This window comes from Schistocerca nitens, chromosome 1 (genome assembly GCF_023898315.1).
Source record: "Schistocerca nitens isolate TAMUIC-IGC-003100 chromosome 1, iqSchNite1.1, whole genome shotgun sequence".
Taxonomy (NCBI): Eukaryota; Metazoa; Arthropoda; class Insecta; order Orthoptera; family Acrididae; genus Schistocerca; species Schistocerca nitens.
The window spans coordinates 1,245,005,610-1,245,021,871 of NC_064614.1; the positions used below are offsets into that span (position 1 = coordinate 1,245,005,610).

Sequence of the window (16,262 nt, forward strand, 5' to 3'; positions counted from 1 at the left end):
CACAGGGCCAACACCCGGCATCATGGTGTGGGGAGCGATCTCCTACACTGGCCGTACACCACTGGTGATCGTCGAGGGGACACTGAATAGTGCACGGTACATCCAAACCGTCATCGAACCCAACGTTCTACCATTCCTAGACCGGCAAGGGAACTTGCTGTTCCAACAGGACAATGCACGTCCGCATGTATCCCGTGCCACCCAACGTGCTCTAGAAGGTGTAAGTCAACTACCCTGGCCAGCAAGATCTCCGGATCTGTCCCCCATTGAGCATGTTTGGGACTGGATGAAGCGTCGTCTCACGCGGTCTGCACGTCCAGCTCGAACGCTGGTCCAACTGAGGCGCCAGGTGGAAATGGCATGGCAAGCCGTTCCACAGGACTACATCCAGCATCTCTACGATCGTCTCCATGGGAGAATAGCAGCCTGCATTGCTGCGAAAGGTAGATATACACTGTACTAGTGCCGACATTGTGCATGCTCTGTTGCCTGTGTCTATGTGCCTGTGGTTCTGTCATTGTGATCATGTGATGTATCTGACCCCAGGAATGTGTCAATAAAGTTTCCCCTTCCTGGGACAATGAATTCACGGTGTTCTTATTTCAATTTCCAGGAGTGTATAATGGTAAGACAGAGATTTAGGAACAAGGTTTTAAATTGTAAGACATTTCCATGGGCAGATGTGGACTCTGACCACAATGTATTGGTTATGAAGTGTGGATTAAAACCGAAGAAACTGCAAAAAGGTGGGAATTTAAGGAGATGGGGTCTGGATTAACTGACAGAACCAGAGGTTGTAGAGAGTTTCAGAGAGAATAATAGGGAACGATTGACAGGAATGGGGGGAAAGAAATAAAGTAGAAGAATAATGGGTAGCTTTGAAGGATGAAGTAGTGAAGGCAGCAGAGGATCAAGTAGGTAAAAAGACGAGTACTAGTAGAAATCCTTGGGTAACAGAAGATATATTGAATTTAATTGATGAAAGAAGAAAATATAAAAATGCAGTAAATGAAACAGGCAAAAAGGAATACAAATGTCTCAAAAATGAGATCGACAGGAAGTGCAAAATGGCTAAGCAGGCATGGCTAGAAGGCAAATGTAAGCATGTAGGGGCTTATCTCACTAGGGGTAAGATAGATACTGTCTACAGGAAAATTAAAGAGACTTTTGGAGAAAGAGAACCACTTGTATGAATATCAAGAGCTCAGATGGAAACCCAGTTCTAATCAAAGAAGAGAAAGCAGAAAGGTGGAAGGAGTATATAGAAGGTCTGTGCAAAGGTGATGTACTTGAGGACAATATTATGGAAATGGATGTAGATGAGGATGAAATGGGAGATAGGATACAGCGTGAAGAGTTTGAGAGAGCACTGAAAGACCTTAGCCGAAACAAGGCCCCAGGAGTAGACAACATTCCATTAGAACTACTGATAGCCTTAGGAAAGCAAGCCCTGACAAAACTCTACCATCTGGTGAGCAGGATGTATCAGACGGGCGAAATACCCTCAGACGTCAAGAAGAATATAATAATTCCAATCCCAAAGAAAGCAGGTGTTGACAGATGTGAAAATTACCGAACTATCAGTTTAATAAGCAACGGCTGCAAAATACTAGCACGAATTCTTTACAGATGAATGGAAAAACTGGTAGAAGCCGACCTCGGGGAAGATCAGTTTGGATTCCGTAGAAATGTTGGAACACGTGGGGCTATACTGACCCTACGACTTCTCTTAGAAAATAGATTAAGAAAAGGCAAACCTACGTTTCTAGCATTTGTAATGACAATGTTGATTGGAATACTCTCTTTCAAAACTTGAAGGTGGCAGGGGTAAAATACAGGGAGCGAAAGGGTATTTACAATTTGTACAGAAACCAGATGGCAGTTATAATAGTCGAGGGGAATGAATGGGAAGCAGTGGTTGTAGCCTATCCTCGATGTTGTTCAATCTGTATATTGAGCAAGTATTAAAGGAAACAAAAGAAAAATAATTCGGAGTAGCAATTAAAATCCATGAAGAAGAAATAAAATCTTTGAGGTTCGCCGATGACATTGTAATTCTGTCAGAGACAGCAAAGGACCTGGAAGAGCAGCTGAACGGAATGGACAGTGTCTTGAAAGGAGGGTATAAGATGAACGTCAACAAAAGCAAAAAGAGGATAATGGAATGTAGTCGAATTAAAACGGGTGATACTGAGAGTATTAGCTTAGGAAATGAAACGCTTAAAGTAGTAAATGAGGTGTGCTATTTGGGGAGCAAAATAACTAATGATGGTCGAAGTAGAGAGGATATAAAATGTAGACTGACAATAGCAAGGAAAGCGTTTCTGAAGAATAAAATTTGTTAACATCGAGTATAAATTTAAGTGTCGGGATGTTGTTTCTGAAAGTATTTGTATGGAGTGTGGCCATGTATGCAAGTGAAACGTGGACGATAAATAGTTTGGACAAGAAGAGAATAGAAGCTTTCGAAATGTGGTGCTACAGAAGAATGCTGACGATTAGATGGGTAGGTCACATAACTAATGAGGAGGTACTGAATAGAATTAGGGAGAAGTGAAATTTGTGTCACACCTTGACTAGAAGAAGGGATCGGTTGGTAGGACATGTTCTGAGACATCAAGGGATCACCAATTTAGTGTTGGAGGGCTGCGTGGAGGGTAAAAATCGTAGAGGGAGACCAAGAGATGAATACACTAAGCAGATTCAGAAGGATGTAGTTTGCGGTAGGTACTGGGAGATGAAGAAACTTGCACAGGACAGAGTAGCATGGAGAGCTGCATCAAACAAGTTTCTGGACTGAAGACCTCAACAACAACAACTTAAAATAAAACGGGGATCTCTTCATAGCAGGTGTAGGTAGAACAAAGTATATGCAATGACAAAAAAAACTTCGCAACACCAAAAAGAAGTCGCGGGACATAAACGATAGTTGGAAGGTGAGTTTCTACATCTGAAAGATGATATCTATTCAAATTCCACGTCAGTCGCATAAAAGTGGCGCTGGTAGCGCCACTGTGAGAATGCAATTCAGGTATGCTTTAAACGGTTGGGAGCGTTAGTTACTTTTTAGAACTAACGCGGTGAGTTGTTATCAGTCAAGAATTCCTTTAAAGCCGGCCGAAGTGACCGCGCGGTTCTGGCGCTGCAGTCTGGAACCGCGAGACCGCTACGGTCGCAGGTTCGAATCCTGCCTCGGGCATGGATGTGTGTGATGTCCTTAGGTTAGTTAGGTTTAACTAGTTCTAAGTTCTAGGGGACTAATGACCTCAGCAGTTGAGTCCCATAGTGCTCAGAGCCATTTGAACCAATGCCTTTAAGGCGACAAAGACGCTATTATCAACATTTCACTCACTGTGAACGATGTCCCGTAATAGGGCTACGAAAAGCTGGATGTTCCTTCTGTTGTGCTGCAGGGAAGACTTGGCAGAAAAGTAGCCACTGTATCTGATTACTGGCAGTGTTCTTCAGGAGAACGTACGGTCGCAAGAAGACTGGCACTATTGACGAGGAAAAGTCCCTATCGTAGCCCCCTCAGATTTAATGAGAAAATGGTCAAGTGGATAGTCCATCAGAAACTGAACACAGACCAAGCATGAAAACAGGAAGAAGGTGTACTGAAATGTGAAGAAAGATGCGAAATGCCGCAAAGACCTCTCACAGAAATGAAAAGAACAAATAAACGAGTCTAACTATGTTGCAACAAAGGGATTCATGAGTCAAAGCTTCCAAAACGGAATACAAGAGTCATAAGGTGTAGTACTTGTATAGAACAAATAGGAGGTACGTACGTCTGGAGGCCCCTTCTTTACAACTCGCTGTTGCAAATGGACGTTACACCACGAAACAGACACAAATTTGAATACAGCGAACAGACACACAGATGACCGGACAGACAGTTCATAATTTTGCGAAAAAGAAATTATGGAACACGAGGGTGATTTGAACACGAATCTCGCCTCCTCAGTCCAGCTCCGTGATCACAAAACTATCCAGATTCGCACGATGTTGCACGTCTTGAGCTTGGGCTGTTTACTGTTCCTATTTTGCTTCTTTTTTCACAGTTCAGTACACCTTCTTCCTTTTTTCATGCTTGGTCTGTGCTCACTTTTTGACGGGCCATCTACTGGGCCATCTTACCACAAAATCTGAAGGGGTTGCGATGGGCAGTTTACCGTGTGAGAGGAAAGTTCATCGCGTACGGCGTATGGCTGTGACGCATCGTACTGCATCTTCAGCAACAGCCGGAGCAGTAGTTGGCACCACAGTGATGCAACGAACTGTTACAAATCAGTTTCCTCAAGGACAGCTCCGAGCCAGATGTCTTATAGCGTCCTTTCAAAATTCAAATGGTTCAAGTAGATCTGAGCTCTATGGGACTTAACATCTGAGGTCATCAGTCCCCTAGAACTACTTAAACCCAACTAACCGAAGGACATCACACACATCCATGCCCGAGGCAGGATTCGAACCTGCGACCGTAGCGGTCGCGCGGTTCCAGACTGAAGCACCTAGCGTCCTTTCCACTGACCCCAAAACTACCACCATTTGCAACTCCAGTGGTGTCAAACGAGAGCTCTTTGGAGGGCAGGGTGGAGCTCTGTTGTGTTTTCTGATGAAAGCTGGTTCTGCCTCGGTGCCAGTGATGGTAGTCTGTTGGTTACAAGAAGGCCAGTTACAGCCTCCAATCAACCTGTGAGAGCGTTAAACACACTGGACCTACACCTGGAGTTAAGGACTGGTATGCCACTTCGTATGACAGCAGGAGCACTCTCTTGGTGATCTCACGCTTCTTCACCAGATATTTGTAAGCCAATCTGATGACAATACCTGGTGTGCTCTCATTCATGCACAGCATACCAGGGAGTGAAACTTCCTGGCAGATTAAAACTTTGTGCCGGACCGAGACTCGAACTCGGGACCTTTGCCTTCCGCGGGCAAGTGCTCTACCAACTGAGCTACCGAAACACGACTCACGCCCCGTCCTCGCAGCTTTACTTCTGCCAGTACCTCGTCTCCTACTTTCCAAACTTTACAGAAGCTCTCCTGCGAACCTTGCAGAACGAGCACTCCTGAAAGAAAGGATATTACGGAGACATGGCCTAGCCACAGCCTGGGGGATGTTTCCAGAATGAGATTTTCTCTCTGCAGCGGAGTGTGCGCTGATATGAATCTCCTGGCAGATTAACCGAGTCTCGGTCCGGCACAGTTTTAATCTGCCAGGAAGTTTCATATCAGCGCACACTCCGCTGCAGAGTGAAAATCTCATTCTGGATACCAGGGAGTGTTTTCCAACAGGATAACGCCCGTCCCCGGTACCGCTGTTGTAACTCATCGCTCTCTACAGAGTGTCGACGTGTTGTCTTGGTCTGCTCGATCACCAGATCTGTCTCCAATTGAGCACGTATGGGACATCATCGGAAGACAACTCAAGCTTCAGCCGTCTCTGTACTCACCGATCAAGTGCAACATACAACGAACTCCACCCCGCAAATTGACATCTGGCAACGGTACAACATCATGTATGTACGTTTGGATGCTTGCATTAAACATTCTGGCCATTACACCGGTTATTAATGTATCAGCATTCCACATTTGCAGTGGCTCATCTTGCGCTTAAATTGATCTGTGATCTTGCAAAGTTAACCACGGAAGCATGCTACCTAGAGAAATGTATTCTAGAAATTTGAGTACTCTACACTAATTATCTTTTTGGTGTTGAGATCTTGTTCCGTCAGTTAGTACATGTAGAGAGACAGGGAGAGAGATACGGTGAACGAAACGCGTTTGATTTTCAAGAGGCCGGTACATGAAGCCTTCAGTGTTAGCCGTAGCAGTGTCTTGTCGAAAGGCCTCTCATAAGATAAAAATATATTCCGAACACATACAACACAATGATCTTCTCCATGACAATCAGCACGTCCTCGTAATATGAAAACATCTATCATCCCATTCTCTCATGACATCGTGAAAACCATAGATCAAAACTGTCATGTGTATAAACTATTTCTTGACTTCTGAAATGGATTTTACTTTGTAACAGACCAAAGTTTATTATCAAAGTGCATTTATGAGGTATCAATCAAAATTTATGACTGGACTGAGAATCACGGTAGAGAAAATGAAACATATTATCTAGAATAGATGGTTATCGATAGAAATAGGGGTAACTTCAGGCTTGCCCCAGGGAAGTGGCATATGATAACGACTTAGAAACCTCAGAACTTTTGTAGAAGATGCAGTTATCTATAATGTAGTACCTATGTTAGAAAAGCTGCGTGAATATCGTCAGATTTACTTATATTTCAAGGTAATGCAAGGATTAACGACTTGTTTTAAATGTACAGAAATAAAATTTTGACTTCCCATAGCGAAAAAGCGTAGTATCTTATGATTACAAAATCAGTCAACTCACACAAATACCTGGGAGTAACAGTTTATAGGGATCTTAGACATGGCTGCGCTTCAGAAAATGTATAAATTTGAAGAGGTTGAAAAAATCAGCCAACCAGTTGCAAACCAAAGGTTAATTAACCCTTGACCTAGGTTTCGATATTTATAAAAACAAGAAGATATTTTTATAAATATCAAAGCCTAGGTCAAGGGCTACATAATCCTATGGTCTTTAACTAGTTGGCTGAGTTATCAATCTCTTCAAGTTTATAGGGATAATAAAATTAATGATTACGTAGGCTCATTCGTAGATAAGACAACTGTAAACTTGATTTATTAGCAGGATACTGCGAAAATGCAGTCAGCCTTCAAAGGAGACTGCTTACGAATGATCTCGCGTCCCATCCCTGAAGTGCATGTGCCCAGTATCAAATAGAGCAAACAAAGTATATCGAGCGTATGCAAAGAAGATTGGTACAAATGGTCACAGGATGGCTTGAGTCACGGGCGAGTGTCATGGAAATGCTGAAAAACTGAGTTGACAAGCTGTCGACGATAGACGCCAAGTCTTTGCTTTCTGTTTAAGCACGACAGAGATGGCAATAGCGGACATAAGTCCGCAATAGCACAGAAATTGTTATAGAACATCAATTATATCTATTGTGGACTATCTTGTCCGGACTAATAATTAATGAAATTGCGTAACTGCATGCCATGTTACAAGAAAATGAAAGAAAAAAATAACAACAGAAAACGACGATTATAATTTCACAGACAGCAGCAATATCGAATGAATACTCATTATCAAACTCTGTGTGTTTACAACATTAACGAAACGAAAACAAAAAGAGTGATAATGAGACTGCCTTAAGCTGAAATACTTAAGAGAAGATGACGATCTCAAAGCAGACTGAAATCGGGCATCAATGACAACTGTTTCCATGCATGCGCATGCCTGCAGTTGACTAGAAATGATTCGCTACGAAAAGCTTTTGAACTGTGGGGCAAGATACTTCATGAGTTAATGATTTGAAAATTTTTGATGGGCAGTACAAGCTGCGAGGAGAAGAGTATACAAATGGGCACGATCTACAGTCAAATACAAAATGAAGTTCAGATGACTGGCGAACAGCGCCAAAAGCTTTTCGTTAGTGGTTCAACTATTAATGACTCCGAAATCGACGGTGAGACTTTCTACGAAAAACAAGAGAAACAGGGGTATGAGGTTGTGACCAAACGAAGTGGCTAGGAAACCAGGGTTTAGGGAGTAGGGCTTAATTCAGGCGTCATCGTCAACCTCTGTGAGTTTGAAACTAGAGTTGAGATTTGTTAAGAAGTATTAACGTATTTAGGTGCTGCCTTCAACATGTTTGTTTTTATTTAGCTTTAGTTCCATGTCATTTTTGACTGGTTCTGTGGCGATAAGGTGTGAACTCGTAAGAGTTTCTTATATACCGCCGGAACCAAACACTGAGCAAAGATGCTAGCATTCTGAGCCAGTGCGCTATGCGTGATCATCTATGGTTTGAAATTCCCCTGCGTAGCCACGTCAGTAGTCACACTAGAAAAAAAAACCGCTGTTGACAAAGGAAAAGAGAGAAAAAAAACATCCTCTGTTGTGTTTGTTGCGCGGCGTGTGAAAGATGCGCTGCGTAATAGGAAATTGCGTCCCTCATAGCACGGCGGGCGGAGTGTGCAGTCTTTCCGCTGAAGGTGTTTGAAGGACGATAAAGGCAGAAGACAGGAGGGGGGAACCTGCAGCTAACCTTTAGAAAAGTTGTCAGTCGTGGAGAGCGAAGTGTTGTGTGGAGAGGTGTTTGTCTCCTTCCCGAACCTGGCTTTTGCGTGCATCTTGGAAATACTGCCAGTAATCACGGTAAGTATTTTTATCTCAGCCGACGCACTTTAAGCTACATCTTTGGTTAGATCTGCAAACAACAATCAGGTACAGCCATGCGTACGTCAGCGCGGTCCTGAGATGCTGGAAAGAAACGCTCAGATTACCTATCTTCCAAACATTTGGTGTCTTAATGTCTGAATCTATAAATTTGTCGCCTGAATCTCTCGCTGAGTTTCAAAAGCGTTGTCACTAATTTCCGAAGGATAGGGAAATAAATGTAGCTGCGGAGAGAAAATTATTTGCATTTGGTGATATACCATGCAATAATTGAACACTTCTGTCATACACCGAATTATTAATCTTATTTTGTGCGCAGCAAGCTCGTAATACTTGCATCAACAGTAGTTCAAAACTGTTAAGAAGACCGTCATTTTCATACGAAGCGTCTGTCTCAAAACGTTTCGAGATATTGCAGTGCGTTCATTAAAATTTCAGTACGAGATTCGCCCACCTTCACGTGGTCCAACAATATCACTGATGGCATAATTTTATAGCGCAATAGCGAGATAACATCAACGAGGACAATATAATTTCCTGGACACGTTGTCCACTGGAAAATAATGTTACTTTTCACTCAATACGTAGTTCAAAGCGAAAGCGAAAAAGATTGCAGTGACCGTTGTCGTGATTGGTATATCATCGGAAACATGAAATACGTGTACTTAAAGAATTGTATCCATCTACAGAATGTCAGCGACACATTATCATGATATAGAAACGTGCATTTCTTGAAATTGATGGTTAATAGGTCACTGCTTATCGAAAATGTTTGGATAAATACATGTTCCAATTGCACATATTTAATTATGTAAAATGATAAATACAGTTACAATTATTTCATCTGAATCTATTCGCTGCAAACCACTCTGAAGAGCATGGCAGAGTTTTTCTCTCATTGTACCATATACTAATGATTCTTCCCGCTCCATTCGCACATGGAGCGAAGTAGAATGATTTTTAAATGCCCCCTGCGCATCTAATCTTGTTCTTAGTCCAACCTTGTCCTCGTGAGCCCTATGGGAGCAATACATAAGGGCTGTAGTGTAATGTTATATTCTTCATTTTACACTGTTCACTGTAACTTTATGACATGCATTTCGCGAGGTAATTGGCATCTTATCTTCATACGTCTGCTACTTCAGGTTTTTCGGCATTTCTGTAACGCCCACCCTTGAGTCAAGCAGACATATGGCCAATTGTATTAGGATGACCATTGTATTAGGATGTTTTTATAGACCACCAGCATCCGCAACAAACGTCGCAAAACGTTTCAGGGAAAGTCTTGAGTATATAGGCAGTAAATATCCAAATTATCCATTAGTTATAGGTGGAGACTTTAATCTAGCATCTATTGACATACAACCTTGAGCAATTGGTTAGAAAACCAACTCGAAATGGGAACATATTAGATATCTTGGCGACAAACAGACCTGATCTTTTTTTGGAAGTTAATCTAGAAGAAGGTATTGGCGACCATAATGTCGTTGTGGCTTCTATGTCAGTGGAAGTTGCAAAAAAAGAAAAAAAATAAATAAATGAAATAAAAAAATTAAAAAAAACAATGAAACAGCGTTGAGTTTTTTTGTGTGTGAAAGCAAATAAAAGTGTCATTAATGAATATCTTCGTAGTCAGCTCCAAGCATTCACCGCGGGACACAAAGATACTGAACATGTTTGGTCGGAATTTAAAGTATTGTCCACCATGTGCTAGAGAAGTATGTGCCTAGCAAAAGTGTAGGTGAGGGAAAGGACCAACGTTGGTACAACAAACATATTAGGAAGTTGCTGAAAAAGCAGAGAATTTTGCACAGTCGTTTTAAACGTAGTCACTGCCCCACTGACAAACAGAAATTATGCGAAATGAAAACATCTGTCAGAAGGACAAGGAGAGATTCTTTTAACGAATTTGAAACCAATATTTTATCTGCAGATTCTAAAAATAACCCCAAAAAATTTTGGTCGTACGTAAAATCTATGAACGCTACAAATAATTCAATACCTTCTCTTGCTGACAGTACGGGTAATGTAACTGATGATGATAAACAGAAGGCCGAAATTATAACCCTAGCTTTCAAAAACTCGTTTATGGTAGAGGAGTGCAGCACCATTCCCCCTTTCAATTATCGAACAAACGAAAGGATGGCTGACATAGTGTTTAGTTTATCTGGGATTGTAAAACAGTTAAGATCCGTAGACGCCAGGAAGGCATCTGGCCCAGACGGTATCGCGGTAAGATTTTATGTTGACTATGTGTCAAATATAGCACCATTCTTATCCATCATCTGTATCTGTCAGAGATCACTGGAACAGCGGATGCACATAATTACCGGCCAATTTCACTGACATCGATTTGTTGTAGAATCATGGAACATATTTTGTGTTCAAACAGACTCTGAGAAGCTCATCCGCAGAAACCAGCACGGTTTTTGGAAACAGCGGTCATGCGAGACACAGCTGGCCCTCTTTGTGCATGATATACAACAGGCTCTAGATACCGGCTCCCAGGTTGATGCCATATTTCTCGACTTTCGTAAGGCGTTCGACTCAGTTCCGCACTGTCGCTTGCTACAAAAAGTGCGCGCTTATGGTCTATCCGATGACATATGCGATTGGATAGAAAGTTTTCTAATAGACAGGGATCAGTATGTCGTCCTGAACGGGGTGACTTCAACAGAAACAAGCGTAACTTAAGGTGTGCCCCAGGGCAGCGTAATAGATCCTCTGCTTTTTACGATTTACGTAAACGATCTGGTTGATGGTATTGACAGCTCTGTCTTAGACTGTTTGCCGATGATGCTGTAGTCTACAGGAAAATAGTGTCACACTAAAGTTGTGAACAAATCAATGAGGATTTGCAGAAAATAAATGCGTGGTGTAATGGCTGGCAATTATCTCTCAAATATTAGTAAGTGTAACCTACTGCGTATAACAAGGCGAAAATCCCCATTAATGTACAAGTACAAAATAAATGCCCAGTATTTGGAAGCGGTAACGTCCGTCAAGTATCTGGGTGTGGCTATTCGAAATGATCTCAAATGGAATGATCAGATTACACAAGTAACGGACAAGGCGGACTCTAGATTGCGGTTTATTGGTAGAATCCTGAAGCGATGTTCAACAAAGGAAGTAGCTTACAATACGTTAGTTCGGCCAGGTTTGGAGTATTATTCGTCTGTATGGGACCCTTACCAGTTAGGTCTGATTCAAGAGATTGAGAAGGTCCAAAGAAGAGCGGCAAGATTCGTGACTGGTGCATTTAGCCATCGCGAGAGCGTTACAAATCTTATAGAAAGTTTGAAGTGGGACACTCTTCAGATAGACGGCGCGCTAAACGGAAGGGGCTGCTCACTAAATTCCGAAATCCGATCTACACCGAGGATGTAGAGCATATATTATTACCACCAACTTTCAAATCGCGCAATGATGACCATTCAAAGATAAGGGAAATAGGAGCTAGTACTGAGGCGTTCAGTCAATCGTTTTTCCCTCGCGCGATCCGCGAGTGGAACAGAGAGGAGCAAATATGACTTTGGCGCGATTTGTACCCTCCGCCACACACCGCATGGTGGCTAGCGGAGTATATATGTAGATGTAGAATTGTTCTGTCTTTTCGATACCTTCAGTATCTCCTGTTATTCCCATCTGATATGGATTTTAGGATTGGACGCACAGGTATGTCTCCTTGAGTTGACTGGTTCCAGTTATGGCTTATTGATCTTATAGTCATAACTTATATTTTGAGAGGTATAAAAATTTACACTTCTGAACTTTGAAGCTAATTGCCAGTGTTTGCTCTGCTTTTTGAAAAAAGCTTTTCAAAGTCTGACTGCATATTTGAGCAGCTTTTTTTTTTTTTTTTTTTTTTTTTTGTTTCCAGATAGGACTTCATCGAAACTTGATGCGCAAGTTGCCGATGTGGCGTCAAATACAAAGACTTGCACCCGGCGAACGGTCTACTCGACAGGCGGCCCTAGTCACACGACATCGTAGAAACTAGCGGAACCTGGTGGTCTTGTGGCAAAGCGCTTGTCTAGAAACCGAAAGCTCATGGGATCGTCTGCTGGTTGGGGCAGGGAATTTTTCATTCCGCCAGTAACGTAGCCTTCGCCCACAGTGATCTGAGAATTCTGCGGGAACTAAACGTGGTTCGGATTTCACGTCTCACTGTAGATCCCCCGTTCCCCAGTTTTCCCCAGTACGATTACTCGGGTGGTATTAGAAAGCAACTGTCATATTTTTAATGGCTTGACATGTGCTGATGCACAATTGTGCAATAATCCACTTGATAATGGCCACGCGATCGAAGCTGCAATATTGGTTTTTAACAACATGATTTTACAGGAAAAGGCCATGGTTTCCTTTAAAGAATTTTACTTGACTGAACTTCAGCAACGAGACATTACTCTTATAGATAACTACATCGACTGCAGAATATCTTCAGGTTATTATTAATGTCGGTTAAACGACTTTTGTGGGAACATAATTGCCGGTTGGTAATACTGTAATTCAGTGAGCGTGATAGGTCCTAAACAAGATCTGTGAAAAACAGATAATACTGAAACGAAAGACTGCCCCAATATAATCAAGATAATATTGCCAGCTACAGGATTAATAACAACGGTGGAAAATTTTCATACCCATTTTCACTGAAAGGCACCACCTTGCTAGAAGTCCGGACTTCATATTACAGAAGATGCGTTATTAATACGGAACTGAAACACTGTTTCGCAAAAAGACACGTTTCTCTCTTTTGGTGTGTGTGATTTGTCTTATTGGAATTTGAATTTGCCGATCTTTGCGTTGGATATTTTTAAGAGTATTCGGGTGATTGTTATTCCTACTGTAAACAGAAAAAGCACACACTATGAGAACATGCGTGTCATCGGATAAGATAAAAAGACACTTGCATTAACTCACTTGTCTTGCGTAGGTTAAATTTAACGTAACTACCGCATAGTAATAGATCCCAAACAAGAGTAGGCGCCTCTGCTGAACGCATGTATACATTCGTGTTTCTTTTTTTTTTTTTTTTTTTAACTGCGAATTACGCAAAAACCAATTTATTTCAGTTTACATACGCATATATGTGTCACCTTCTATGGTATCTCGAATTATTTATGATATTAAATCATTGTTAAATTGGCCTGTTTCTATGCTTTTTAATCGTTTCGACAGCATGTTATGTTTTCGGTGTTTAGAACCCGCAAGAGACGCACACCTGGACGATACACATGAAATGACGTGACGTGCTGTCAAAACGATAAAAAAGCCATAAAAACAAGCCAAGTAATATAATTTCAAAAATAAATCGAGACCCACAGAAGATGACACATGGATGTCGAAATACGTTTGGGTAAAGGAATGTTCAAAATGTTAAATAGAAATACTTCGTGTTTTTGCATAAGAGAGTGTTTAAAAAACCTAAATTTAATTCGCAAATATGGGAGAAATGTCTTCCGAAGGGACAGATTATGTGTGAAGTGTTGAGTGTAGACGAATATAACGAATGTGTGGAAAGTATAGTACTTCGTTGGTGATTATGATTGAAGCCAGTATAGAAGTGGGCCTTTACCATCCAGTATCGTTGCGTTGTTGATGAGGATTGTGGCAGACAAGGAAAAACTACTTTGGGGCGTTGTTACAGAAGCTGCAAGGGGTTAGGTACCATTATTTAGTGTTGTCATCCGACAGGCAGACGGTTACAACACTCACTGCACTACACTACAAAGGTTTCGACGCTGGATTAATACGAGAGAAGTTCAATAAGTAATGCAACACTTGTTTTTTTCTTCTGCCTATTTCGTTTGAAAAAATGCGGAATTTGTTGTGGAACGTCATGGAATATTCCCGCTTCAGCCCCTGTAAGTTCATGAACTGGCGATAGGTGACAGCGCTATTCGTACCCTTCAAAATGGCGTGTTGTAACTGAGGTGGGTTCCAAGCAGACAGCTGTCATTGAGTTTTATTTGGCGGAAAACCAGAGCAATGCTGATGTTCACAGGCGCTAACAGAATATCTACGGGTACCTGGCAGTTAACAAAACCACTGTAAGTCGTTGGGCGAGGCCCATGTCATCATCGCCAAAAGATCGCGCAACCCTGTGAGGTCTCCCGAACACAACTGTGATTTCTGCAATGTTGCAGCGTGCGGACACTCATTCGAGGTGCTCGACGGATTACATTCAAGCACCTATCTGCACAACTGGACGTCTCAGTTGGTAATTCCGACACACTCGCTCACCAGGTGGGGTACTCAAGGGTGTGTGTCCGCTGGGTTCCTAAGAGAAGACCATAATGAGCAACGAAGGACCACCTGTGCGGAATTGCTTGCGCGTGCGTTAGAAGCAGATCGTGACAATTTTTTGTCGAACATCGTCATATGCGATCAAACATGGGTTCATCACTTGTAACCTGAAACAATACAGCAATCCATGGAGTGGTGCCACACCATCTCACCTCCGAAGAAAAAGTTTAAAGCCGCACCCACAGCCGCTTAAGTCGTGGCGATGGTTTTCTGGGACTCTGAAGGGGTTATTCTGTTTGATGTCGTCCCTCATTGTGCAACGATCAAGTCGAAAGTGTGTTGTGCTGTCCTTAGGAAGTTGAAGAAACAAATTCAGCGTGTTCGTCGCCACAAAAATGCAATCGAACTTTTCCTTCTCACGACAACGCAAGGCCTCACGCAAGTTCCCACTTCCGGGAGGAGCTCACAAACCTTCATTGGACTTTTGTTCCTCATGCACCCTACAGCCCGGATATTCCGACTTGCATCGGTTTGGCCCATTGAAGGATGCACTCCACATGAAGCAGTGTGTGGATCATAGGGAGCAAGACGTTGGCCCCACGTGGTACTACGTGGGCTTACAGGCCCTCCCAATAAGGTGGCGTTAAGACCGTCACATTGAACGGAGATATGTTGGAAAATAGGACTTAGCAGCCAAAAGAGTGAGGAATAAAATGGTGTATTGGAACGCTGAATAAAACCAACCTGCTTTCAGAAAAGAAAAAATAATTGTGATGCATTATTTACTGAAAGCCCCTCGTAAATAATAGAGGAACGTTAAGATGGTGCCATAAATACTACAAGTGTTTGTTCAACATAGTCTCCCCCTCCCCCACTTGAGTAGAACGCACAGCACGTTCATACAACCACGTGAAACTGTCAGAAAACTCCTTCTTCTCCAGAGAAGAACTGTCTGCGTTTTGCATTTGAATAGAGTAGCGGTAGAAGTCCACGATTCGCTGCTGTTGTTCGCCGGCCAGAGTGGCCGAGCGGTTCTAGGCGCTACAGTCTCGAACCGCGCGACCGCTACGGTCGCAGGTTCGAATCCTGCTTTGGGAATGGATGTGTGTGATGTCCTTAGGTTAGTTAGGTTTAAGTAGTTCTAAGTTCTAGGGGACTGATGACCTCAGCAGTTGAGTCCCATAGTGCTCAGAGCCATTTGAACCATTTGCTGCTGTTCGGGAGTCAAGGAGTGCGAGGCAGACTTTGCACACACTTTTCTCTTCTTCGAAACATTCTGGAGAATGTGTTCAACACTTGATGTAGGAACGTTGTCCCACTGCGAGTAGTGACCCAACGACGTTCATCCACTACATGTCGCACGTCCAGTAGTATAGGACAGACGTAGGGCAAAATGCATTCTTGTACTTAAACATACATCTCCAAAAATGATACAGCTAAAATAGTAAAACTTGAGAGTACCACGTACAACATAATTCTTCATATTCTGTCCAATTTTTGTTTAAAAATGCGTACCGACATACATTTTATAAGGATTTGAATTTTTAATTATCATTGTTTCTATAATGTACCTTTCTCTATTAACCTAACCAAGCAATGAAACTGGAATTTCGCAGTTTACATCGGCATAAGAGGGTAATAAAACGTGTTGAACAGATCTTTGTTTAAGGTCATAGCTGCTTTTAAATTATTTTTTTAGTTTTCTCAGATTTTAAAGGAGATCTTTTCT

General features: G+C 42.2%; 1 protein-coding gene across 1 annotated transcript in view; it reads left to right on the forward strand.

The window, feature by feature from the left end:
* The first annotated feature begins 8,121 nt into the window (after nt 1–8,121).
* LOC126201848 (leucine-rich repeat-containing protein 15-like) overlaps nt 8,122–16,262 on the forward strand; it is a 149,349-nt gene continuing 141,208 nt past the window's right edge. The window contains exon 1 of the mRNA XM_049936818.1: nt 8,122–8,266. The gene's annotated coding sequence lies outside the window, so the exon portion shown is untranslated. The remainder of the gene's footprint in view (nt 8,267–16,262) is intronic.